We start from the raw sequence: 25,764 nt of genomic DNA on the forward strand, positions 1-25,764 counted from the left end.
GCTATACATCGGTTTAAAGATTAACTTCTTGTTAATCCAGCCGCTTTGTCACATTTCAAATAGGATTTACTGCGAAAGCCTACCATGCGATTATCTGAGGACAGCGCCCCACTTACAAAAACATATTCCAACCAAGTAGACGAGTCACAAAAGTCATAAATAGCGATAAAATGAATCACTTACCTTTGAACATCTTCATCTGGTTGCAGTCACAAGAGTCCCAGCTCCACAATAAAGGTTTGTTTTGTTCGAGAAAGTCCCTCTTTATATCCCAAAAACTCTGTTTTGTTGGCGCATTGTGTTCAGTAATACACTGGCTCAAAGGAGGTCAAAACATGCAGACGAATACATCCTAATAGTACCGGCAAAGTTTGTTGAAACATGTCAAACGATGTTCATAATTAATCCTCACGTTGTCAATTGTCTAAATAATACATTTTCAACCGGACAATTGCGTATTCAATAGAAATGAAAAACAACGAAGGGCGCGCACTCTGTCACGCGCGCAAACCAGTACTGCATGCTTCCTCAGTCCACTGACAGCAAGGTCTCATTCTTCTTCATTTTTCAGAAAACAAGTCTAAACCAATGTCTAAAGACTGTTGACATCTAGTGGTAGCCATAGGAACTGCAATCTGGATCATAACCCATTAGAAACTCAATAGGCATTCAATTGAAAACTACCCACATCAAAAAAATCCCACCTCCTGGATAACTTTTCTTCAGGTTTTTGCCTGCCATATCAGTTCTGTTATACTCAGAGACATTATTTTAACAGTTCTGGAAACTGTAGAGTGTGTTCTATCCAAATCTACCATTTATATGCATATCCTAGTTTCTGGGCCTGAGTAACAGGCAGTTTACTTTGGGAACGTTTCTCATCCAGGCATCAAAAAACTGCCCCCAAGCATACATTAAACTCCCTGTTCGAAGACTGACAATCACATGATTTCATTTAAGATTTTGCAGCGTGACAGGTTTTTGTGAGAGACAATTTTCATCAAAAGCAGCATTGGTTTGTTCGTTTCTGTGCGAGATCAGTACTGTAAAGCCACATTGGTACTTGTGCTGATTCACTGAGTAAAGGCGGCAGAGATTGCACACATAAAAACCATGACCACGACGTGAGTTGAACACGCAACCTTCTGATCTGGAGTCAGACGCGCTACCATTGCGCCACGAGGTCATTGACATTTAACATCTTTGGAGAGGATGCCTAGTTCAGATTTTAATGAGTGTATAATTTGGAATGGAGGCCTGGTTCTCTGGGGAAATGAACCATCTGACAATGCCACCCCCATCAGCACGTGCCTCTGCCCGGCAGGTTAAGTGTCTGAAAATAAGCAGATGCAGAGCCCAGATAGCTCAGTCGGTAGAGCATCAGACTTTTAATCTGAGGGTCCAGGGTTCAAGTCCCTGTTTGGGCGTTGCTTTAATGTTTACCTTTTCTGGCGCAGGTGTTCTGCTAGCAACCCACCTCGACAACATCCGGTGAAATTGCAGAGCGCCAAATTCAAAATATAGAAATAGTCAATATAAACATTCACAAAAATACAAGTGCTATACATCGGTTTAAAGATTAACTTCTTGTTAATCCAGCCGCTTTGTCACATTTCAAATAGGATTTACTGCGAAAGCCTACCATGCGATTATCTGAGGACAGCGCCCCACTTACAAAAACATATTCCAACCAAGTAGACGAGTCACAAAAGTCATAAATAGCGATAAAATGAATCACTTACCTTTGAACATCTTCATCTGGTTGCAGTCACAAGAGTCCCAGCTCCACAATAAAGGTTTGTTTTGTTCGAGAAAGTCCCTCTTTATATCCCAAAAACTCTGTTTTGTTGGCGCATTGTGTTCAGTAATACACTGGCTCAAAGGAGGTCAAAACATGCAGACGAATACATCCTAATAGTACCGGCAAAGTTTGTTGAAACATGTCAAACGATGTTCATAATTAATCCTCACGTTGTCAATTGTCTAAATAATACATTTTCAACCGGACAATTGCGTATTCAATAGAAATGAAAAACAACGAAGGGCGCGCACTCTGTCACGCGCGCAAACCAGTACTGCATGCTTCCTCAGTCCACTGACAGCAAGGTCTCATTCTTCTTCATTTTTCAGAAAACAAGTCTAAACCAATGTCTAAAGACTGTTGACATCTAGTGGTAGCCATAGGAACTGCAATCTGGATCATAACCCATTAGAAACTCAATAGGCATTCAATTGAAAACTACCCACATCAAAAAAATCCCACCTCCTGGATAACTTTTCTTCAGGTTTTTGCCTGCCATATCAGTTCTGTTATACTCAGAGACATTATTTTAACAGTTCTGGAAACTGTAGAGTGTGTTCTATCCAAATCTACCATTTATATGCATATCCTAGTTTCTGGGCCTGAGTAACAGGCAGTTTACTTTGGGAACGTTTCTCATCCAGGCATCAAAAAACTGCCCCCAAGCATACATTAAACTCCCTGTTCGAAGACTGACAATCACATGATTTCATTTAAGATTTTGCAGCGTGACAGGTTTTTGTGAGAGACAATTTTCATCAAAAGCAGCATTGGTTTGTTCGTTTCTGTGCGAGATCAGTACTGTAAAGCCACATTGGTACTTGTGCTGATTCACTGAGTAAAGGCGGCAGAGATTGCACACATAAAAACCATGACCACGACGTGAGTTGAACACGCAACCTTCTGATCTGGAGTCAGACGCGCTACCATTGCGCCACGAGGTCATTGACATTTAACATCTTTGGAGAGGATGCCTAGTTCAGATTTTAATGAGTGTATAATTTGGAATGGAGGCCTGGTTCTCTGGGGAAATGAACCATCTGACAATGCCACCCCCATCAGCACGTGCCTCTGCCCGGCAGGTTAAGTGTCTGAAAATAAGCAGATGCAGAGCCCAGATAGCTCAGTCGGTAGAGCATCAGACTTTTAATCTGAGGGTCCAGGGTTCAAGTCCCTGTTTGGGCGTTGCTTTAATGTTTACCTTTTCTGGCGCAGGTGTTCTGCTAGCAACCCACCTCGACAACATCCGGTGAAATTGCAGAGCGCCAAATTCAAAATATAGAAATAGTCAATATAAACATTCACAAAAATACAAGTGCTATACATCGGTTTAAAGATTAACTTCTTGTTAATCCAGCCGCTTTGTCACATTTCAAATAGGATTTACTGCGAAAGCCTACCATGCGATTATCTGAGGACAGCGCCCCACTTACAAAAACATATTCCAACCAAGTAGACGAGTCACAAAAGTCATAAATAGCGATAAAATGAATCACTTACCTTTGAACATCTTCATCTGGTTGCAGTCACAAGAGTCCCAGCTCCACAATAAAGGTTTGTTTTGTTCGAGAAAGTCCCTCTTTATATCCCAAAAACTCTGTTTTGTTGGCGCATTGTGTTCAGTAATACACTGGCTCAAAGGAGGTCAAAACATGCAGACGAATACATCCTAATAGTACCGGCAAAGTTTGTTGAAACATGTCAAACGATGTTCATAATTAATCCTCACGTTGTCAATTGTCTAAATAATACATTTTCAACTGGACAATTGCGTATTCAATAGAAATGAAAAACAACGAAGGGCGCGCACTCTGTCACGCGCGCAAACCAGTACTGCATGCTTCCTCAGTCCACTGACAGCAAGGTCTCATTCTTCTTCATTTTTCAGAAAACAAGTCTAAACCAATGTCTAAAGACTGTTGACATCTAGTGGTAGCCATAGGAACTGCAATCTGGATCATAACCCATTAGAAACTCAATAGGCATTCAATTGAAAACTACCCACATCAAAAAAATCCCACCTCCTGGATAACTTTTCTTCAGGTTTTTGCCTGCCATATCAGTTCTGTTATACTCAGAGACATTATTTTAACAGTTCTGGAAACTGTAGAGTGTGTTCTATCCAAATATACCATTTATATGCATATCCTAGTTTCTGGGCCTGAGTAACAGGCAGTTTACTTTGGGAACGTTTCTCATCCAGGCATCAAAAAACTGCCCCCAAGCATACATTAAACTCCCTGTTCGAAGACTGACAATCACATGATTTCATTTAAGATTTTGCAGCATGACAGGTTTTTGTGAGAGACAATTTTCATCAAAAGCAGCATTGGTTTGTTCGTTTCTGTGCGAGATTAGTACTGTAAAGCCACATTGGTACTTGTGCTGATTCACTGAGTAAAGGCGGCAGAGATTGCACACATAAAAACCATGACCACGACGTGAGTTGAACACGCAACCTTCTGATCTGGAGTCAGACGCGCTACCATTGCGCCACGAGGTCATTGACATTTAACATCTTTGGAGAGGATGCCTAGTTCAGATTTTAATGAGTGTATAATTTGGAATGGAGGCCTGGTTCTCTGGGGAAATGAACCATCTGACAATGCCACCCCCATCAGCACGTGCCTCTGCCCGGCAGGTTAAGTGTCTGAAAATAAGCAGATGCAGAGCTCAGATAGCTCAGTCGGTAGAGCATCAGACTTTTAATCTGAGGGTCCAGGGTTCAAGTCCCTGTTTGGGCGTTGCTTTAATGTTTACCTTTTCTGGCGCAGGTGTTCTGCTAGCAACCCACCTCGACAACATCCGGTGAAATTGCAGAGCGCCAAATTCAAAATATAGAAATAGTCAATATAAACATTCACAAAAATACAAGTGCTATACATCGGTTTAAAGATTAACTTCTTGTTAATCCAGCCGCTTTGTCACATTTCAAATAGGATTTACTGCGAAAGCCTACCATGCGATTATCTGAGGACAGCGCCCCACTTACAAAAACATATTCCAACCAAGTAGACGAGTCACAAAAGTCATAAATAGCGATAAAATGAATCACTTACCTTTGAACATCTTCATCTGGTTGCAGTCACAAGAGTCCCAGCTCCACAATAAAGGTTTGTTTTGTTCGAGAAAGTCCCTCTTTATATCCCAAAAACTCTGTTTTGTTGGCGCATTGTGTTCAGTAATACACTGGCTCAAAGGAGGTCAAAACATGCAGACGAATACATCCTAATAGTACCGGCAAAGTTTGTTGAAACATGTCAAACGATGTTCATAATTAATCCTCACGTTGTCAATTGTCTAAATAATACATTTTCAACCGGACAATTGCGTATTCAATAGAAATGAAAAACAACGAAGGGCGCGCACTCTGTCACGCGCGCAAACCAGTACTGCATGCTTCCTCAGTCCACTGACAGCAAGGTCTCATTCTTCTTCATTTTTCAGAAAACAAGTCTAAACCAATGTCTAAAGACTGTTGACATCTAGTGGTAGCCATAGGAACTGCAATCTGGATCATAACCCATTAGAAACTCAATAGGCATTCAATTGAAAACTACCCACATCAAAAAAATCCCACCTCCTGGATAACTTTTCTTCAGGTTTTTGCCTGCCATATCAGTTCTGTTATACTCAGAGACATTATTTTAACAGTTCTGGAAACTGTAGAGTGTGTTCTATCCAAATATACCATTTATATGCATATCCTAGTTTCTGGGCCTGAGTAACAGGCAGTTTACTTTGGGAACGTTTCTCATCCAGGCATCAAAAAACTGCCCCCAAGCATACATTAAACTCCCTGTTCGAAGACTGACAATCACATGATTTCATTTAAGATTTTGCAGCATGACAGGTTTTTGTGAGAGACAATTTTCATCAAAAGCAGCATTGGTTTGTTCGTTTCTGTGCGAGATTAGTACTGTAAAGCCACATTGGTACTTGTGCTGATTCACTGAGTAAAGGCGGCAGAGATTGCACACATAAAAACCATGACCACGACGTGAGTTGAACACGCAACCTTCTGATCTGGAGTCAGACGCGCTACCATTGCGCCACGAGGTCATTGACATTTAACATCTTTGGAGAGGATGCCTAGTTCAGATTTTAATGAGTGTATAATTTGGAATGGAGGCCTGGTTCTCTGGGGAAATGAACCATCTGACAATGCCACCCCCATCAGCACGTGCCTCTGCCCGGCAGGTTAAGTGTCTGAAAATAAGCAGATGCAGAGCTCAGATAGCTCAGTCGGTAGAGCATCAGACTTTTAATCTGAGGGTCCAGGGTTCAAGTCCCTGTTTGGGCGTTGCTTTAATGTTTACCTTTTCTGGCGCAGGTGTTCTGCTAGCAACCCACCTCGACAACATCCGGTGAAATTGCAGAGCGCCAAATTCAAAATATAGAAATAGTCAATATAAACATTCACAAAAATACAAGTGCTATACATCGGTTTAAAGATTAACTTCTTGTTAATCCAGCCGCTTTGTCACATTTCAAATAGGATTTACTGCGAAAGCCTACCATGCGATTATCTGAGGACAGCGCCCCACTTACAAAAACATATTCCAACCAAGTAGACGAGTCACAAAAGTCATAAATAGCGATAAAATGAATCACTTACCTTTGAACATCTTCATCTGGTTGCAGTCACAAGAGTCCCAGCTCCACAATAAAGGTTTGTTTTGTTCGAGAAAGTCCCTCTTTATATCCCAAAAACTCTGTTTTGTTGGCGCATTGTGTTCAGTAATACACTGGCTCAAAGGAGGTCAAAACATGCAGACGAATACATCCTAATAGTACCGGCAAAGTTTGTTGAAACATGTCAAACGATGTTCATAATTAATCCTCACGTTGTCAATTGTCTAAATAATACATTTTCAACCGGACAATTGCGTATTCAATAGAAATGAAAAACAACGAAGGGCGCGCACTCTGTCACGCGCGCAAACCAGTACTGCATGCTTCCTCAGTCCACTGACAGCAAGGTCTCATTCTTCTTCATTTTTCAGAAAACAAGTCTAAACCAATGTCTAAAGACTGTTGACATCTAGTGGTAGCCATAGGAACTGCAATCTGGATCATAACCCATTAGAAACTCAATAGGCATTCAATTGAAAACTACCCACATCAAAAAAATCCCACCTCCTGGATAACTTTTCTTCAGGTTTTTGCCTGCCATATCAGTTCTGTTATACTCAGAGACATTATTTTAACAGTTCTGGAAACTGTAGAGTGTGTTCTATCCAAATATACCATTTATATGCATATCCTAGTTTCTGGGCCTGAGTAACAGGCAGTTTACTTTGGGAACGTTTCTCATCCAGGCATCAAAAAACTGCCCCCAAGCATACATTAAACTCCCTGTTCGAAGACTGACAATCACATGATTTCATTTAAGATTTTGCAGCATGACAGGTTTTTGTGAGAGACAATTTTCATCAAAAGCAGCATTGGTTTGTTCGTTTCTGTGCGAGATTAGTACTGTAAAGCCACATTGGTACTTGTGCTGATTCACTGAGTAAAGGCGGCAGAGATTGCACACATAAAAACCATGACCACGACGTGAGTTGAACACGCAACCTTCTGATCTGGAGTCAGACGCGCTACCATTGCGCCACGAGGTCATTGACATTTAACATCTTTGGAGAGGATGCCTAGTTCAGATTTTAATGAGTGTATAATTTGGAATGGAGGCCTGGTTCTCTGGGGAAATGAACCATCTGACAATGCCACCCCCATCAGCACGTGCCTCTGCCCGGCAGGTTAAGTGTCTGAAAATAAGCAGATGCAGAGCTCAGATAGCTCAGTCGGTAGAGCATCAGACTTTTAATCTGAGGGTCCAGGGTTCAAGTCCCTGTTTGGGCGTTGCTTTAATGTTTACCTTTTCTGGCGCAGGTGTTCTGCTAGCAACCCACCTCGACAACATCCGGTGAAATTGCAGAGCGCCAAATTCAAAATATAGAAATAGTCAATATAAACATTCACAAAAATACAAGTGCTATACATCGGTTTAAAGATTAACTTCTTGTTAATCCAGCCGCTTTGTCACATTTCAAATAGGATTTACTGCGAAAGCCTACCATGCGATTATCTGAGGACAGCGCCCCACTTACAAAAACATATTCCAACCAAGTAGACGAGTCACAAAAGTCATAAATAGCGATAAAATGAATCACTTACCTTTGAACATCTTCATCTGGTTGCAGTCACAAGAGTCCCAGCTCCACAATAAAGGTTTGTTTTGTTCGAGAAAGTCCCTCTTTATATCCCAAAAACTCTGTTTTGTTGGCGCATTGTGTTCAGTAATACACTGGCTCAAAGGAGGTCAAAACATGCAGACGAATACATCCTAATAGTACCGGCAAAGTTTGTTGAAACATGTCAAACGATGTTCATAATTAATCCTCACGTTGTCAATTGTCTAAATAATACATTTTCAACCGGACAATTGCGTATTCAATAGAAATGAAAAACAACGAAGGGCGCGCACTCTGTCACGCGCGCAAACCAGTACTGCATGCTTCCTCAGTCCACTGACAGCAAGGTCTCATTCTTCTTCATTTTTCAGAAAACAAGTCTAAACCAATGTCTAAAGACTGTTGACATCTAGTGGTAGCCATAGGAACTGCAATCTGGATCATAACCCATTAGAAACTCAATAGGCATTCAATTGAAAACTACCCACATCAAAAAAATCCCACCTCCTGGATAACTTTTCTTCAGGTTTTTGCCTGCCATATCAGTTCTGTTATACTCAGAGACATTATTTTAACAGTTTTGGAAACTGTAGAGTGTGTTCTATCCAAATCTACCATTTATATGCATATCCTAGTTTCTGGGCCTGAGTAACAGGCAGTTTACTTTGGGAACGTTTCTCATCCAGGCATCAAAAAACTGCCCCCAAGCATACATTAAACTCCCTGTTCGAAGACTGACAATCACATGATTTCATTTAAGATTTTGCAGCGTGACAGGTTTTTGTGAGAGACAATTTTCATCAAAAGCAGCATTGGTTTGTTCGTTTCTGTGCGAGATTAGTACTGTAAAGCCACATTGGTACTTGTGCTGATTCACTGAGTAAAGGCGGCAGAGATTGCACACATAAAAACCATGACCACGACGTGAGTTGAACACGCAACCTTCTGATCTGGAGTCAGACGCGCTACCATTGCGCCACGAGGTCATTGACATTTAACATCTTTGGAGAGGATGCCTAGTTCAGATTTTAATGAGTGTATAATTTGGAATGGAGGCCTGGTTCTCTGGGGAAATGAACCATCTGACAATGCCACCCCCATCAGCACGTGCCTCTGCCCGGCAGGTTAAGTGTCTGAAAATAAGCAGATGCAGAGCTCAGATAGCTCAGTCGGTAGAGCATCAGACTTTTAATCTGAGGGTCCAGGGTTCAAGTCCCTGTTTGGGCGTTGCTTTAATGTTTACCTTTTCTGGCGCAGGTGTTCTGCTAGCAACCCACCTCGACAACATCCGGTGAAATTGCAGAGCGCCAAATTCAAAATATAGAAATAGTCAATATAAACATTCACAAAAATACAAGTGCTATACATCGGCTTAAAGATTAACTTCTTGTTAATCCAGCCGCTTTGTCACATTTCAAATAGGATTTACTGCGAAAGCCTACCATGCGATTATCTGAGGACAGCGCCCCACTTACAAAAACATATTCCAACCAAGTAGACGAGTCACAAAAGTCATAAATAGCGATAAAATGAATCACTTACCTTTGAACATCTTCATCTGGTTGCAGTCACAAGAGTCCCAGCTCCACAATAAAGGTTTGTTTTGTTCGAGAAAGTCCCTCTTTATATCCCAAAAACTCTGTTTTGTTGGCGCATTGTGTTCAGTAATACACTGGCTCAAAGGAGGTCAAAACATGCAGACGAATACATCCTAATAGTACCGGCAAAGTTTGTTGAAACATGTCAAACGATGTTCATAATTAATCCTCACGTTGTCAATTGTCTAAATAATACATTTTCAACCGGACAATTGCGTATTCAATAGAAATGAAAAACAACGAAGGGCGCGCACTCTGTCACGCGCGCAAACCAGTACTGCATGCTTCCTCAGTCCACTGACAGCAAGGTCTCATTCTTCTTCATTTTTCAGAAAACAAGTCTAAACCAATGTCTAAAGACTGTTGACATCTAGTGGTAGCCATAGGAACTGCAATCTGGATCATAACCCATTAGAAACTCAATAGGCATTGAATTGAAAACTACCCACATCAAAAAAATCCCACCTCCTGGATAACTTTTCTTCAGGTTTTTGCCTGCCATATCAGTTCTGTTATACTCAGAGACATTATTTTAACAGTTCTGGAAACTGTAGAGTGTGTTCTATCCAAATCTACCATTTATATGCATATCCTAGTTTCTGGGCCTGAGTAACAGGCAGTTTACTTTGGGAACGTTTCTCATCCAGGCATCAAAAAACTGCCCCCAAGCATACATTAAACTCCCTGTTCGAAGACTGACAATCACATGATTTCATTTAAGATTTTGCAGCGTGACAGGTTTTTGTGAGAGACAATTTTCATCAAAAGCAGCATTGGTTTGTTCGTTTCTGTGCGAGATCAGTACTGTAAAGCCACATTGGTACTTGTGCTGATTCACTGAGTAAAGGCGGCAGAGATTGCACACATAAAAACCATGACCACGACGTGAGTTGAACACGCAACCTTCTGATCTGGAGTCAGACGCGCTACCATTGCGCCACAAGGTCATTGACATTTAACATCTTTGGAGAGGATGCCTAGTTCAGATTTTAATGAGTGTATAATTTGGAATGGAGGCCTGGTTCTCTGGGGAAATGAACCATCTGACAATGCCACCCCCATCAGCACGTGCCTCTGCCCGGCAGGTTAAGTGTCTGAAAATAAGCAGATGCAGAGCCCAGATAGCTCAGTCGGTAGAGCATCAGACTTTTAATCTGAGGGTCCAGGGTTCAAGTCCCTGTTTGGGCGTTGCTTTAATGTTTACCTTTTCTGGCGCAGGTGTTCTGCTAGCAACCCACCTCGACAACATCCGGTGAAATTGCAGAGCGCCAAATTCAAAATATAGAAATAGTCAATATAAACATTCACAAAAATACAAGTGCTATACATCGGCTTAAAGATTAACTTCTTGTTAATCCAGCCGCTTTGTCACATTTCAAATAGGATTTACTGCGAAAGCCTACCATGCGATTATCTGAGGACAGCGCCCCACTTACAAAAACATATTCCAACCAAGTAGACGAGTCACAAAAGTCATAAATAGCGATAAAATGAATCACTTACCTTTGAACATCTTCATCTGGTTGCAGTCACAAGAGTCCCAGCTCCACAATAAAGGTTTGTTTTGTTCGAGAAAGTCCCTCTTTATATCCCCAAAACTCTGTTTTGTTGGCGCATTGTGTTCAGTAATACACTGGCTCAAAGGAGGTCAAAACATGCAGACGAATACATCCTAATAGTACCGGCAAAGTTTGTTGAAACATGTCAAACGATGTTCATAATTAATCCTCACGTTGTCAATTGTCTAAATAATACATTTTCAACCGGACAATTGCGTATTCAATAGAAATGAAAAACAACGAAGGGCGCGCACTCTGTCACGCGCGCAAACCAGTACTGCATGCTTCCTCAGTCCACTGACAGCAAGGGTTCATTCTTCTTCATTTTTCAGAAAACAAGTCTAAACCAATGTCTAAAGACTGTTGACATCTAGTGGTAGCCATAGGAACTGCAATCTGGATCCTAACCCATTAGAAACTCAATAGGCATTCAATTGAAAACTACCCACATCAAAAAAATCCCACCTCCTGGATAACTTTTCTTCAGGTTTTTGCCTGCCATATCAGTTCTGTTATACTCAGAGACATTATTTTAACAGTTTTGGAAACTGTAGAGTGTGTTCTATCCAAATCTACCATTTATATGCATATCCTAGTTTCTGGGCCTGAGTAACAGGCAGTTTACTTTGGGAACGTTTCTCATCCAGGCATCAAAAAACTGCCCCCAAGCATACATTAAACTCCCTGTTCGAAGACTGACAATCACATGATTTCATTTAAGATTTTGCAGCGTGACAGGTTTTTGTGAGAGTCAATTTTCATCAAAAGCAGCATTGGTTTGTTCGTTTCTGTGCGAGATTAGTACTGTAAAGCCACATTGGTACTTGTGCTGATTCACTGAGTAAAGGCGGCAGAGATTGCACACATAAAAACCATGACCACGACGTGAGTTGAACACGCAACCTTCTGATCTGGAATCAGACGCGCTACCATTGCGCCACGAGGTCATTGACATTTAACATCTTTGGAGAGGATGCCTAGTTCAGATTTTAATGAGTGTATAATTTGGAATGGAGGCCTGGTTCTCTGGGGAAATGAACCATCTGACAATGCCACCCCCATCAGCACGTGCCTCTGCCCGGCAGGTTAAGTGTCTGAAAATAAGCAGATGCAGAGCCCAGATAGCTCAGTCGGTAGAGCATCAGACTTTTAATCTGAGGGTCCAGGGTTCAAGTCCCTGTTTGGGCGTTGCTTTAATGTTTACCTTTTCTGGCGCAGGTGTTCTGCTAGCAACCCACCTCGACAACATCCGCTGAAATTGCAGAGCGCCAAATTCAAAATATAGAAATAGTCAATATAAACATTCACAAAAATACAAGTGCTATACATCGGCTTAAAGATTAACTTCTTGTTAATCCAGCCGCTTTGTCACATTTCAAATAGGATTTACTGCGAAAGCCTACCATGCGATTATCTGAGGACAGCGCCCCACTTACAAAAACATATTCCAACCAAGTAGACGAGTCACAAAAGTCATAAATAGCGATAAAATGAATCACTTACCTTTGAACATCTTCATCTGGTTGCAGTCACAAGAGTCCCAGCTCCACAATAAAGGTTTGTTTTGTTCGAGAAAGTCCCTCTTTATATCCCAAAAACTCTGTTTTGTTGGCGCATTGTGTTCAGTAATACACTGGCTCAAAGGAGGTCAAAACATGCAGACGAATACATCCTAATAGTACCGGCAAAGTTTGTTGAAACATGTCAAACGATGTTCATAATTAATCCTCACGTTGTCAATTGTCTAAATAATACATTTTCAACCGGACAATTGCGTATTCAATAGAAATGAAAAACAACGAAGGGCGCGCACTCTGTCACGCGCGCAAACCAGTACTGCATGCTTCCTCAGTCCACTGACAGCAAGGTCTCATTCTTCTTCATTTTTCAGAAAACAAGTCTAAACCAATGTCTAAAGACTGTTGACATCTAGTGGTAGCCATAGGAACTGCAATCTGGATCCTAACCCATTAGAAACTCAATAGGCATTCAATTGAAAACTACCCACATCAAAAAAATCCCACCTCCTGGATAACTTTTCTTCAGGTTTTTGCCTGCCATATCAGTTCTGTTATACTCAGAGACATTATTTTAACAGTTCTGGAAACTGTAGAGTGTGTTCTATCCAAATATACCATTTATATGCATATCCTAGTTTCTGGGCCTGAGTAACAGGCAGTTTACTTTGGGAACGTTTCTCATCCAGGCATCAAAAAACTGCCCCCAAGCATACATTAAACTCCCTGTTCGAAGACTGACAATCACATGATTTCATTTAAGATTTTGCAGCATGACAGGTTTTTGTGAGAGACAATTTTCATCAAAAGCAGCATTGGTTTGTTCGTTTCTGTGCGAGATTAGTACTGTAAAGCCACATTGGTACTTGTGCTGATTCACTGAGTAAAGGCGGCAGAGATTGCACACATAAAAACCATGACCACGACGTGAGTTGAACACGCAACCTTCTGATCTGGAGTCAGACGCGCTACCATTGCGCCACGAGGTCATTGACATTTAACATCTTTGGAGAGGATGCCTAGTTCAGATTTTAATGAGTGTATAATTTGGAATGGAGGCCTGGTTCTCTGGGGAAATGAACCATCTGACAATGCCACCCCCATCAGCACGTGCCTCTGCCCGGCAGGTTAAGTGTCTGAAAATAAGCAGATGCAGAGCTCAGATAGCTCAGTCGGTAGAGCATCAGACTTTTAATCTGAGGGTCCAGGGTTCAAGTCCCTGTTTGGGCGTTGCTTTAATGTTTACCTTTTCTGGCGCAGGTGTTCTGCTAGCAACCCACCTCGACAACATCCGGTGAAATTGCAGAGCGCCAAATTCAAAATATAGAAATAGTCAATATAAACATTCACAAAAATACAAGTGCTATACATCGGCTTAAAGATTAACTTCTTGTTAATCCAGCCGCTTTGTCACATTTCAAATAGGATTTACTGCGAAAGCCTACCATGCGATTATCTGAGGACAGCGCCCCACTTACAAAAACATATTCCAACCAAGTAGACGAGTCACAAAAGTCATAAATAGCGATAAAATGAATCACTTACCTTTGAACATCTTCATCTGGTTGCAGTCACAAGAGTCCCAGCTCCACAATAAAGGTTTGTTTTGTTCGAGAAAGTCCCTCTTTATATCCCAAAAACTCTGTTTTGTTGGCGCATTGTGTTCAGTAATACACTGGCTCAAAGGAGGTCAAAACATGCAGACGAATACATCCTAATAGTACCGGCAAAGTTTGTTGAAACATGTCAAACGATGTTCATAATTAATCCTCACGTTGTCAATTGTCTAAATAATACATTTTCAACCGGACAATTGCGTATTCAATAGAAATGAAAAACAACGAAGGGCGCGCACTCTGTCACGCGCGCAAACCAGTACTGCATGCTTCCTCAGTCCACTGACAGCAAGGTCTCATTCTTCTTCATTTTTCAGAAAACAAGTCTAAACCAATGTCTAAAGACTGTTGACATCTAGTGGTAGCCATAGGAACTGCAATCTGGATCATAACCCATTAGAAACTCAATAGGCATTGAATTGAAAACTACCCACATCAAAAAAATCCCACCTCCTGGATAACTTTTCTTCAGGTTTTTGCCTGCCATATCAGTTCTGTTATACTCAGAGACATTATTTTAACAGTTCTGGAAACTGTAGAGTGTGTTCTATCCAAATCTACCATTTATATGCATATCCTAGTTTCTGGGCCTGAGTAACAGGCAGTTTACTTTGGGAACGTTTCTCATCCAGGCATCAAAAAACTGCCCCCAAGCATACATTAAACTCCCTGTTCGAAGACTGACAATCACATGATTTCATTTAAGATTTTGCAGCGTGACAGGTTTTTGTGAGAGACAATTTTCATCAAAAGCAGCATTGGTTTGTTCGTTTCTGTGCGAGATCAGTACTGTAAAGCCACATTGGTACTTGTGCTGATTCACTGAGTAAAGGCGGCAGAGATTGCACACATAAAAACCATGACCACGACGTGAGTTGAACACGCAACCTTCTGATCTGGAGTCAGACGCGCTACCATTGCGCCACAAGGTCATTGACATTTAACATCTTTGGAGAGGATGCCTAGTTCAGATTTTAATGAGTGTATAATTTGGAATGGAGGCCTGGTTCTCTGGGGAAATGAACCATCTGACAATGCCACCCCCATCAGCACGTGCCTCTGCCCGGCAGGTTAAGTGTCTGAAAATAAGCAGATGCAGAGCCCAGATAGCTCAGTCGGTAGAGCATCAGACTTTTAATCTGAGGGTCCAGGGTTCAAGTCCCTGTTTGGGCGTTGCTTTAATGTTTACCTTTTCTGGCGCAGGTGTTCTGCTAGCAACCCACCTCGACAACATCCGGTGAAATTGCAGAGCGCCAAATTCAAAATATAGAAATAGTCAATATAAACATTCACAAAAATACAAGTGCTATACATCGGCTTAAAGATTAACTTCTTGTTAATCCAGCCGCTTTGTCACATTTCAAATAGGATTTACTGCGAAAGCCTACCATGCGATTATCTGAGGACAGCGCCCCACTTACAAAAACATATTCCAACCAAGTAGACGAGTCACAAAAGTCATAAATAGCGATAAAATGAATCACTTACCTTTGAACATCTTCATCTGGTTGCAGTCACAAGAGTCCCAGCTCCACAATAAAGGTTTGTTTTGTTCGAGAAAGTCCCTCTTTATATCCCCAAAACTCTGTTTTGTTGGCGCATTGTGTTCAGTAATACACTGGCTCAAAGGAGGTCAAAACATGCAGACGAATACATCCTAATAGTACCGGCAAAGTTTGTTGAAACATGTCAAACGATGTTCATAATTAATCCTCACGTTGTCAATTGTCTAAATAATACATTTTCAACCGGACAATTGCGTATTCAATAGAAATGAAAAACAACGAAGGGCGCGCACTCTGTCACGCGCGCAAACCAGTACTGCATGCTTCCTCAGTCCACTGACAGCAAGGGTTCATTCTTCTTCATTTTTCAGAAAACAAGTCTAAACCAATGTCTAAAGACTGTTGACATCTAGTGGTAGCCATAGGAACTGCAATCTGGATCCTAACCCATTAGAAACTCAATAGGCATTCAATTGAAAACTACCCACATCAAAAAAATCCCACCTCCTGGATAACTTTTCTTCAGGTTTTTGCCTGCCATATCAGTTCTGTTATACTCAGAGACATTATTTTAACAGTTTTGGAAACTGTAGAGTGTGTTCTATCCAAATCTACCATTTATATGCATATCCTAGTTTCTGGGCCTGAGTAACAGGCAGTTTACTTTGGGAACGTTTCTCATCCAGGCATCAAAAAACTGCCCCCAAGCATACATTAAACTCCCTGTTCGAAGACTGACAATCACATGATTTCATTTAAGATTTTGCAGCGTGACAGGTTTTTGTGAGAGTCAATTTTCATCAAAAGCAGCATTGGTTTGTTCGTTTCTGTGCGAGATTAGTACTGTAAAGCCACATTGGTACTTGTGCTGATTCACTGAGTAAAGGCGGCAGAGATTGCACACATAAAAACCATGACCACGACGTGAGTTGAACACGCAACCTTCTGATCTGGAATCAGACGCGCTACCATTGCGCCACGAGGTCATTGACATTTAACATCTTTGGAGAGGATGCCTAGTTCAGATTTTAATGAGTGTATAATTTGGAATGGAGGCCTGGTTCTCTGGGGAAATGAACCATCTGACAATGCCACCCCCATCAGCACGTGCCTCTGCCCGGCAGGTTAAGTGTCTGAAAATAAGCAGATGCAGAGCCCAGATAGCTCAGTCGGTAGAGCATCAGACTTTTAATCTGAGGGTCCAGGGTTCAAGTCCCTGTTTGGGCGTTGCTTTAATGTTTACCTTTTCTGGCGCAGGTGTTCTGCTAGCAACCCACCTCGACAACATCCGCTGAAATTGCAGAGCGCCAAATTCAAAATATAGAAATAGTCAATATAAACATTCACAAAAATACAAGTGCTATACATCGGCTTAAAGATTAACTTCTTGTTAATCCAGCCGCTTTGTCACATTTCAAATAGGATTTACTGCGAAAGCCTACCATGCGATTATCTGAGGACAGCGCCCCACTTACAAAAACATATTCCAACCAAGTAGACGAGTCACAAAAGTCATAAATAGCGATAAAATGAATCACTTACCTTTGAACATCTTCATCTGGTTGCAGTCACAAGAGTCCCAGCTCCACAATAAAGGTTTGTTTTGTTCGAGAAAGTCCCTCTTTATATCCCAAAAACTCTGTTTTGTTGGCGCATTGTGTTCAGTAATACACTGGCTCAAAGGAGGTCAAAACATGCAGACGAATACATCCTAATAGTACCGGCAAAGTTTGTTGAAACATGTCAAACGATGTTCATAATTAATCCTCACGTTGTCAATTGTCTAAATAATACATTTTCAACCGGACAATTGCGTATTCAATAGAAATGAAAAACAACGAAGGGCGCGCACTCTGTCACGCGCGCAAACCAGTACTGCATGCTTCCTCAGTCCACTGACAGCAAGGTCTCATTCTTCTTCATTTTTCAGAAAACAAGTCTAAACCAATGTCTAAAGACTGTTGACATCTAGTGGTAGCCATAGGAACTGCAATCTGGATCCTAACCCATTAGAAACTCAATAGGCATTCAATTGAAAACTACCCACATCAAAAAAATCCCACCTCCTGGATAACTTTTCTTCAGGTTTTTGCCTGCCATATCAGTTCTGTTATACTCAGAGACATTATTTTAACAGTTCTGGAAACTGTAGAGTGTGTTCTATCCAAATATACCATTTATATGCATATCCTAGTTTCTGGGCCTGAGTAACAGGCAGTTTACTTTGGGAACGTTTCTCATCCAGGCATCAAAAAACTGCCCCCAAGCATACATTAAACTCCCTGTTCGAAGACTGACAATCACATGATTTCATTTAAGATTTTGCAGCATGACAGGTTTTTGTGAGAGACAATTTTCATCAAAAGCAGCATTGGTTTGTTCGTTTCTGTGCGAGATTAGTACTGTAAAGCCACATTGGTACTTGTGCTGATTCACTGAGTAAAGGCGGCAGAGATTGCACACATAAAAACCATGACCACGACGTGAGTTGAACACGCAACCTTCTGATCTGGAGTCAGACGCGCTACCATTGCGCCACGAGGTCATTGACATTTAACATCTTTGGAGAGGATGCCTAGTTCAGATTTTAATGAGTGTATAATTTGGAATGGAGGCCTGGTTCTCTGGGGAAATGAACCATCTGACAATGCCACCCCCATCAGCACGTGCCTCTGCCCGGCAGGTTAAGTGTCTGAAAATAAGCAGATGCAGAGCTCAGATAGCTCAGTCGGTAGAGCATCAGACTTTTAATCTGAGGGTCCAGGGTTCAAGTCCCTGTTTGGGCGTTGCTTTAATGTTTACCTTTTCTGGCGCAGGTGTTCTGCTAGCAACCCACCTCGACAACATCCGGTGAAATTGCAGAGCGCCAAATTCAAAATATAGAAATAGTCAATATAAACATTCACAAAAATACAAGTGCTATACATCGGTTTAAAGATTAACTTCTTGTTAATCCAGCCGCTTTGTCACATTTCAAATAGGATTTACTGCGAAAGCCTACCATGCGATTATCTGAGGACAGCGCCCCACTTACAAAAACATATTCCAACCAAGTAGACGAGTCACAAAAGTCATAAATAGCGATAAAATGAATCACTTACCTTTGAACATCTTCATCTGGTTGCAGTCACAAGAGTCCCAGCTCCACAATAAAGGTTTGTTTTGTTCGAGAAAGTCCCTCTTTATATCCCAAAAACTCTGTTTTGTTGGCGCATTGTGTTCAGTAATACACTGGCTCAAAGGAGGTCAAAACATGCAGACGAATACATCCTAATAGTACCGGCAAAGTTTGTTGAAACATGTCAAACGATGTTCATAATTAATCCTCACGTTGTCAATTGTCTAAATAATACATTTTCAACCGGACAATTGCGTATTCAATAGAAATGAAAAACAACGAAGGGCGCGCACTCTGTCACGCGCGCAAACCAGTACTGCATGCTTCCTCAGTCCACTGACAGCAAGGTCTCATTCTTCTTCATTTTTCAGAAAACAAGTCTAAACCAATGTCTAAAGACTGTTGACATCTAGTGGTAGCCATAGGAACTGCAATCTGGATCATAACCCATTAGAAACTCAATAGGCATTCAATTGAAAACTACCCACATCAAAAAAATCCCACCTCCTGGATAACTTTTCTTCAGGTTTTTGCCTGCCATATCAGTTCTGTTATACTCAGAGACATTATTTTAACAGTTTTGGAAACTGTAGAGTGTGTTCTATCCAAATCTACCATTTATATGCATATCCTAGTTTCTGGGCCTGAGTAACAGGCAGTTTACTTTGGGAACGTTTCTCATCCAGGCATCAAAAAACTGCCCCCAAGCATACATTAAACTCCCTGTTCGAAGACTGACAATCACATGATTTCATTTAAGATTTTGCAGCGTGACAGGTTTTTGTGAGAGACAATTTTCATCAAAAGCAGCATTGGTTTGTTCGTTTCTGTGCGAGATTAGTACTGTAAAGCCACATTGGTACTTGTGCTGATTCACTGAGTAAAGGCGGCAGAGATTGCACACATAAAAACCATGACCACGACGTGAGTTGAACACGCAACCTTCTGATCTGGAGTCAGACGCGCTACCATTGCGCCACGAGGTCATTGACATTTAACATCTTTGGAGAGGATGCCTAGTTCAGATTTTAATGAGTGTATAATTTGGAATGGAGGCCTGGTTCTCTGGGGAAATGAACCATCTGACAATGCCACCCCCATCAGCACGTGCCTCTGCCCGGCAGGTTAAGTGTCTGAAAATAAGCAGATGCAGAGCTCAGATAGCTCAGTCGGTAGAGCATCAGACTTTTAATCTGAGGGTCCAGGGTTCAAGTCCCTGTTTGGGCGTTGCTTTAATGTTTACCTTTTCTGGCGCAGGTGTTCTGCTAGCAACCCACCTCGACAACATCCGGTGAAATTGCAGAGCGCCAAATTCAAAATATAGAAATAGTCAATATAAACATTCACAAAAATACAAGTGCTATACATCGGCTTAAAGATTAACTTCTTGTTAATCCAGCCGCTTTGTCACATTTCAAATAGGATTTACTGCGAAAGCCTACCATGCGATTATCTGAGGACAGCGCCCCACTTACAAAAACATATTCCAACCAAGTAGACGAGTCACAAAAGTCATAAATAGCGATAAAATGAATCACTTACCTTTGAACATCTTCATCTGGTTGCAGTCACAAGAGTCCCAGCTCCACAATAAAGGTTTGTTTTGTTCGAGAAAGTCCCTCTTTATATCCCAAAAACTCTGTTTTGTTGGCGCATTGTGTTCAGTAATACACTGGCTCAAAGGAGGTCAAAACATGCAGACGAATACATCCTAATAGTACCGGCAAAGTTTGTTGAAACATGTCAAACGATGTTCATAATTAATCCTCACGTTGTCAATTGTCTAAATAATACATTTTCAACCGGACAATTGCGTATTCAATAGAAATGAAAAACAACGAAGGGCGCGCACTCTGTCACGCGCGCAAACCAGTACTGCATGCTTCCTCAGTCCACTGACAGCAAGGTCTCATTCTTCTTCATTTTTCAGAAAACAAGTCTAAACCAATGTCTAAAGACTGTTGACATCTAGTGGTAGCCATAGGAACTGCAATCTGGATCATAACCCATTAGAAACTCAATAGGCATTGAATTGAAAACTACCCACATCAAAAAAATCCCACCTCCTGGATAACTTTTCTTCAGGTTTTTGCCTGCCATATCAGTTCTGTTATACTCAGAGACATTATTTTAACAGTTTTGGAAACTGTAGAGTGTGTTCTATCCAAATCTACCATTTATATGCATATCCTAGTTTCTGGGCCTGAGTAACAGGCAGTTTACTTTGGGAACGTTTCTCATCCAGGCATCAAAAAACTGCCCCCAAGCATACATTAAACTCCCTGTTCGAAGACTGACAATCACATGATTTCATTTAAGATTTTGCAGCGTGACAGGTTTTTGTGAGAGTCAATTTTCATCAAAAGCAGCATTGGTTTGTTCGTTTCTGTGCGAGATTAGTACTGTAAAGCCACATTGGTACTTGTGCTGATTCACTGAGTAAAGGCGGCAGAGATAGCACACATAAAAACCATGACCACGACGTGAGTTGAACACGCAACCTTCTGATCTGGAATCAGACGCGCTACCATTGCGCCACGAGGTCATTGACATTTAACATCTTTGGAGAGGATGCCTAGTTCAGATTTTAATGAGTGTATAATTTGGAATGGAGGCCTGGTTCTCTGGGGAAATGAACCATCTGACAATGCCACCCCCATCAGCACGTGCCTCTGCCCGGCAGGTTAAGTGTCTGAAAATAAGCAGATGCAGAGCCCAGATAGCTCAGTCGGTAGAGCATCAGACTTTTAATCTGAGGGTCCAGGGTTCAAGTCCCTGTTTGGGCGTTGCTTTAATGTTTACCTTTTCTGGCGCAGGTGTTCTGCTAGCAACCCACCTCGACAACATCCGCTGAAATTGCAGAGCGCCAAATTCAAAATATAGAAATAGTCAATATAAACATTCACAAAAATACAAGTGTTATACATCGGTTTAAAGATTAACTTCTTGTTAATCCAGCCGCTTTGTCACATTTCAAATAGGATTTACTGCGAAAGCCTACCATGCGATTATCTGAGGACAGCGCCCCACTTACAAAAACATATTCCAACCAAGTAGACGAGTCACAAAAGTCATAAATAGCGATAAAATGAATCACTTACCTTTGAACATCTTCATCTGGTTGCAGTCACAAGAGTCCCAGCTCCACAATAAAGGTTTGTTTTGTCAGAGAAAGTCCCTCTTTATATCCCAAAAACTCTGTTTTGTTGGCGCATTGTGTTCAGTAATACACTGGCTCAAAGGAGGTCAAAACATGCAGACGAATACATCCTAATAGTACCGGCAAAGTTTGTTGAATCTGGACCCTAACCCATTAGAAACTCAATAGGCATTCAATTGAAAACTACCCACATCAAAAAAATCCCACCTCCTGGATAACTTTTCTTCAGGTTTTTGCCTGCCATATCAGTTCTGTTATACTCAGAGACATTATTTTAACAGTTTTGGAAACTGTAGAGTGTGTTCTATCCAAATCTACCATTTATATGCATATCCTAGTTTCTGGGCCTGAGTAACAGGCAGTTTACTTTGGGAACGTTTCTCATCCAGGCATCAAAAAACTGCCCCCAAGCATACATTAAACTCCCTGTTCGAAGACTGACAATCACATGATTTCATTTAAGATTTTGCAGTGTGACAGGTTTTTGTGAGAGACAATTTTCATCAAAAGCAGCATTGGTTTGTTCGTTTCTGTGCGAGATTAGTACTGTAAAGCCACATTGGTACTTGTGCTGATTCACTGAGTAAAGGCGGCAGAGATTGCACACATAAAAACCATGACCACGACGTGAGTTGAACACGCAACCTTCTGATCTGGAGTCAGACACGCTACCATTGCGCCACGAGGTCATTGGCATTTAACATCTTTGGAGAGGATGCTTAGTTTAATGAGTGTATAATTTGGAATGGAGGCCTGGTTCTCTGGGGAAATGAACCATCTGACAATGCCACCCCCATCAGCACGTGCCTCTGCCCGGCAGGTTAAGTGTCTGAAAATAAGCAGATGCAGAGCTCAGATAGCTCAGTCGGTAGAGCATCAGACTTTTAATCTGAGGGTCCAGGGTTCAAGTCCCTGTTTGGGCGTTGCTTTAATGTTTACCTTTTCTGGCGCAGGTGTTCTGCTAGCAACCCACCTCGACAACATCCGGTGAAATTGCAGAGCGCCAAATTCAAAATATAGAAATAGTCAATATAAACATTCACAAAAATACAAGTGCTATACATCGGCTTAAAGATTAACTTCTTGTTAATCCAGCCGCTTTGTCACATTTCAAATAGGATTTACTGCGAAAGCCTACCATGCGATTATCTGAGGACAGCGCCCCACTTACAAAAACATATTCCAACCAAGTAGACGAGTCACAAAAGTCATAAATAGCGATAAAATGAATCACTTACCTTTGAACATCTTCATCTGGTTGCAGTCACAAGAGTCCCAGCTCCACAATAAAGGTTTGTTTTGTTCGAGAAAGTCCCTCTTTATATCCCAAAAACTCTGTTTTGTTGGCGCATTGTGTTCAGTAATACACTGGCTCAAAGGAGGTCAAAACATGCAGACGAATACATCCTAATAGTACCGGCAAAGTTTGTTGAAACATGTCAAACGATGTTCATAATTAATCCTCACGTTGTCAATTGTCTAAATAATACATTTTCAACCGGACAATTGCGTATTCAATAGAAATGAAAAACAACGAAGGGCGCGCACTCTGTCACGCGCGCAAACCAGTACTGCATGCTTCCTCAGTCCACTGACAGCAAGGTCTCATTCTTCTTCATATTTCAGAAAACAAGTCTAAACCAATGTCTAAAGACTGTTGACATCTAGTGGTAGCCATAGGAACTGCAATCTGGATCATAACCCATTAGAAACTCAATAGGCATTGAATTGAAAACTACCCACATCAAAAAAATCCCACCTCCTGGATAACTTTTCTTCAGGTTTTTGCCTGCCATATCAGTTCTGTTATACTCAGAGACATTATTTTAACAGTTTTGGAAACTGTAGAGTGTGTTCTATCCAAATCTACCATTTATATGCATATCCTAGTTTCTGGGCCTGAGTAACAGGCAGTTTACTTTGGGAACGTTTCTCATCCAGGCATCAAAAAACTGCCCCCAAGCATACATTAAACTCCCTGTTCGAAGACTGACAATCACATGATTTCATTTAAGATTTTGCAGCGTGACAGGTTTTTGTGAGAGTCAATTTTCATCAAAAGCAGCATTGGTTTGTTCGTTTCTGTGCGAGATTAGTACTGTAAAGCCACATTGGTACTTGTGCTGATTCACTGAGTAAAGGCGGCAGAGATTGCACACATAAAAACCATGACCACGACGTGAGTTGAACACGCAACCTTCTGATCTGGAATCAGACGCGCTACCATTGCGCCACGAGGTCATTGACATTTAACATCTTTGGAGAGGATGCCTAGTTCAGATTTTAATGAGTGTATAATTTGGAATGGAGGCCTGGTTCTCTGGGGAAATGAACCATCTGACAATGCCACCCCCATCAGCACGTGCCTCTGCCCGGCAGGTTAAGTGTCTGAAAATAAGCAGATGCAGAGCCCAGATAGCTCAGTCGGTAGAGCATCAGACTTTTAATCTGAGGGTCCAGGGTTCAAGTCCCTGTTTGGGCGTTGCTTTAATGTTTACCTTTTCTGGCGCAGGTGTTCTGCTAGCAACCCACCTCGACAACATCCGCTGAAATTGCAGAGCGCCAAATTCAAAATATAGAAATAGTCAATATAAACATTCACAAAAATACAAGTGTTATACATCGGTTTAAAGATTAACTTCTTGTTAATCCAGCCGCTTTGTCACATTTCAAATAGGATTTACTGCGAAAGCCTACCATGCGATTATCTGAGGACAGCGCCCCACTTACAAAAACATATTCCAACCAAGTAGACGAGTCACAAAAGTCATAAATAGCGATAAAATGAATCACTTACCTTTGAACATCTTCATCTGGTTGCAGTCACAAGAGTCCCAGCTCCACAATAAAGGTTTGTTTTGTCAGAGAAAGTCCCTCTTTATATCCCAAAAACTCTGTTTTGTTGGCGCATTGTGTTCAGTAATACACTGGCTCAAAGGAGGTCAAAACATGCAGACGAATACATCCTAATAGTACCGGCAAAGTTTGTTGAATCTGGACCCTAACCCATTAGAAACTCAATAGGCATTCAATTGAAAACTACCCACATCAAAAAAATCCCACCTCCTGGATAACTTTTCTTCAGGTTTTTGCCTGCCATATCAGTTCTGTTATACTCAGAGACATTATTTTAACAGTTCTGGAAACTGTAGAGTGTGTTCTATCCAAATCTACCATTTATATGCATATCCTAGTTTCTGGGCCTGAGTAACAGGCAGTTTACTTTGGGAACGTTTCTCATCCAGGCATCAAAAAACTGCCCCCAAGCATACATTAAACTCCCTGTTCGAAGACTGACAATCACATGATTTCATTTAAGATTTTGCAGTGTGACAGGTTTTTGTGAGAGACAATTTTCATCAAAAGCAGCATTGGTTTGTTCGTTTCTGTGCGAGATTAGTACTGTAAAGCCACATTGGTACTTGTGCTGATTCACTGAGTAAAGGCGGCAGAGATTGCACACATAAAAACCATGACCACGACGTGAGTTGAACACGCAACCTTCTGATCTGGAGTCAGACGCGCTACCATTGCGCCACGAGGTCATTGACATTTAACATCTTTGGAGAGGATGCCTAGTTCAGATTTTAATGAGTGTATAATTTGGAATGGAGGCCTGGTTCTCTGGGGAAATGAACCATCTGACAATGCCACCCCCATCAGCACGTGCCTCTGCCCGGCAGGTTAAGTGTCTGA

General features: G+C 41.5%; 25 non-coding genes across 25 annotated transcripts; 8 read left to right on the forward strand and 17 right to left on the reverse strand.

Annotated features, from left to right (window-relative positions):
- Positions 1 to 1,114: 1,114 nt before the first annotated feature.
- On the reverse strand, positions 1,115 to 1,186 carry trnaw-cca (transfer RNA tryptophan (anticodon CCA)). Its single transcript has one exon. It is a non-coding gene; the product is annotated as a tRNA-Trp (tRNA).
- A 168-nt stretch (positions 1,187 to 1,354) lies between these two features.
- Positions 1,355 to 1,427, forward strand: trnak-uuu (transfer RNA lysine (anticodon UUU)). Its single transcript has one exon. It is a non-coding gene; the product is annotated as a tRNA-Lys (tRNA).
- A 1,246-nt stretch (positions 1,428 to 2,673) lies between these two features.
- On the reverse strand, positions 2,674 to 2,745 carry trnaw-cca (transfer RNA tryptophan (anticodon CCA)). Its single transcript has one exon. It is a non-coding gene; the product is annotated as a tRNA-Trp (tRNA).
- A 168-nt stretch (positions 2,746 to 2,913) lies between these two features.
- trnak-uuu (transfer RNA lysine (anticodon UUU)) lies at positions 2,914 to 2,986 on the forward strand. The gene has a single exon. It is a non-coding gene; the product is annotated as a tRNA-Lys (tRNA).
- A 1,246-nt stretch (positions 2,987 to 4,232) lies between these two features.
- Positions 4,233 to 4,304, reverse strand: trnaw-cca (transfer RNA tryptophan (anticodon CCA)). Its single transcript has one exon. It is a non-coding gene; the product is annotated as a tRNA-Trp (tRNA).
- A 1,487-nt stretch (positions 4,305 to 5,791) lies between these two features.
- trnaw-cca (transfer RNA tryptophan (anticodon CCA)) lies at positions 5,792 to 5,863 on the reverse strand. Its single transcript has one exon. It is a non-coding gene; the product is annotated as a tRNA-Trp (tRNA).
- Positions 5,864 to 7,350: 1,487 nt separating this feature from the next.
- trnaw-cca (transfer RNA tryptophan (anticodon CCA)) lies at positions 7,351 to 7,422 on the reverse strand. The gene has a single exon. It is a non-coding gene; the product is annotated as a tRNA-Trp (tRNA).
- Positions 7,423 to 8,909: 1,487 nt separating this feature from the next.
- On the reverse strand, positions 8,910 to 8,981 carry trnaw-cca (transfer RNA tryptophan (anticodon CCA)). Its single transcript has one exon. It is a non-coding gene; the product is annotated as a tRNA-Trp (tRNA).
- A 1,487-nt stretch (positions 8,982 to 10,468) lies between these two features.
- Positions 10,469 to 10,540, reverse strand: trnaw-cca (transfer RNA tryptophan (anticodon CCA)). Its single transcript has one exon. It is a non-coding gene; the product is annotated as a tRNA-Trp (tRNA).
- Positions 10,541 to 10,708: 168 nt separating this feature from the next.
- trnak-uuu (transfer RNA lysine (anticodon UUU)) lies at positions 10,709 to 10,781 on the forward strand. Its single transcript has one exon. It is a non-coding gene; the product is annotated as a tRNA-Lys (tRNA).
- Positions 10,782 to 12,027: 1,246 nt separating this feature from the next.
- On the reverse strand, positions 12,028 to 12,099 carry trnaw-cca (transfer RNA tryptophan (anticodon CCA)). The gene has a single exon. It is a non-coding gene; the product is annotated as a tRNA-Trp (tRNA).
- Positions 12,100 to 12,267: 168 nt separating this feature from the next.
- On the forward strand, positions 12,268 to 12,340 carry trnak-uuu (transfer RNA lysine (anticodon UUU)). The gene has a single exon. It is a non-coding gene; the product is annotated as a tRNA-Lys (tRNA).
- Positions 12,341 to 13,586: 1,246 nt separating this feature from the next.
- trnaw-cca (transfer RNA tryptophan (anticodon CCA)) lies at positions 13,587 to 13,658 on the reverse strand. The gene has a single exon. It is a non-coding gene; the product is annotated as a tRNA-Trp (tRNA).
- A 1,487-nt stretch (positions 13,659 to 15,145) lies between these two features.
- trnaw-cca (transfer RNA tryptophan (anticodon CCA)) lies at positions 15,146 to 15,217 on the reverse strand. Its single transcript has one exon. It is a non-coding gene; the product is annotated as a tRNA-Trp (tRNA).
- Positions 15,218 to 15,385: 168 nt separating this feature from the next.
- trnak-uuu (transfer RNA lysine (anticodon UUU)) lies at positions 15,386 to 15,458 on the forward strand. The gene has a single exon. It is a non-coding gene; the product is annotated as a tRNA-Lys (tRNA).
- Positions 15,459 to 16,704: 1,246 nt separating this feature from the next.
- trnaw-cca (transfer RNA tryptophan (anticodon CCA)) lies at positions 16,705 to 16,776 on the reverse strand. The gene has a single exon. It is a non-coding gene; the product is annotated as a tRNA-Trp (tRNA).
- A 168-nt stretch (positions 16,777 to 16,944) lies between these two features.
- On the forward strand, positions 16,945 to 17,017 carry trnak-uuu (transfer RNA lysine (anticodon UUU)). The gene has a single exon. It is a non-coding gene; the product is annotated as a tRNA-Lys (tRNA).
- A 1,246-nt stretch (positions 17,018 to 18,263) lies between these two features.
- trnaw-cca (transfer RNA tryptophan (anticodon CCA)) lies at positions 18,264 to 18,335 on the reverse strand. The gene has a single exon. It is a non-coding gene; the product is annotated as a tRNA-Trp (tRNA).
- Positions 18,336 to 19,822: 1,487 nt separating this feature from the next.
- On the reverse strand, positions 19,823 to 19,894 carry trnaw-cca (transfer RNA tryptophan (anticodon CCA)). The gene has a single exon. It is a non-coding gene; the product is annotated as a tRNA-Trp (tRNA).
- Positions 19,895 to 21,381: 1,487 nt separating this feature from the next.
- trnaw-cca (transfer RNA tryptophan (anticodon CCA)) lies at positions 21,382 to 21,453 on the reverse strand. Its single transcript has one exon. It is a non-coding gene; the product is annotated as a tRNA-Trp (tRNA).
- Positions 21,454 to 21,621: 168 nt separating this feature from the next.
- Positions 21,622 to 21,694, forward strand: trnak-uuu (transfer RNA lysine (anticodon UUU)). Its single transcript has one exon. It is a non-coding gene; the product is annotated as a tRNA-Lys (tRNA).
- A 991-nt stretch (positions 21,695 to 22,685) lies between these two features.
- trnaw-cca (transfer RNA tryptophan (anticodon CCA)) lies at positions 22,686 to 22,757 on the reverse strand. Its single transcript has one exon. It is a non-coding gene; the product is annotated as a tRNA-Trp (tRNA).
- A 1,480-nt stretch (positions 22,758 to 24,237) lies between these two features.
- Positions 24,238 to 24,309, reverse strand: trnaw-cca (transfer RNA tryptophan (anticodon CCA)). The gene has a single exon. It is a non-coding gene; the product is annotated as a tRNA-Trp (tRNA).
- Positions 24,310 to 24,477: 168 nt separating this feature from the next.
- Positions 24,478 to 24,550, forward strand: trnak-uuu (transfer RNA lysine (anticodon UUU)). The gene has a single exon. It is a non-coding gene; the product is annotated as a tRNA-Lys (tRNA).
- A 991-nt stretch (positions 24,551 to 25,541) lies between these two features.
- On the reverse strand, positions 25,542 to 25,613 carry trnaw-cca (transfer RNA tryptophan (anticodon CCA)). Its single transcript has one exon. It is a non-coding gene; the product is annotated as a tRNA-Trp (tRNA).
- Positions 25,614 to 25,764: the final 151 nt, after the last annotated feature.

Source organism: Oncorhynchus mykiss, chromosome 28 (genome assembly GCF_057628025.1).
Source record: "Oncorhynchus mykiss isolate SJ-2025 chromosome 28, ASM5762802v1, whole genome shotgun sequence".
In the NCBI taxonomy this organism is placed as follows: domain Eukaryota; kingdom Metazoa; phylum Chordata; class Actinopteri; order Salmoniformes; family Salmonidae; genus Oncorhynchus; species Oncorhynchus mykiss.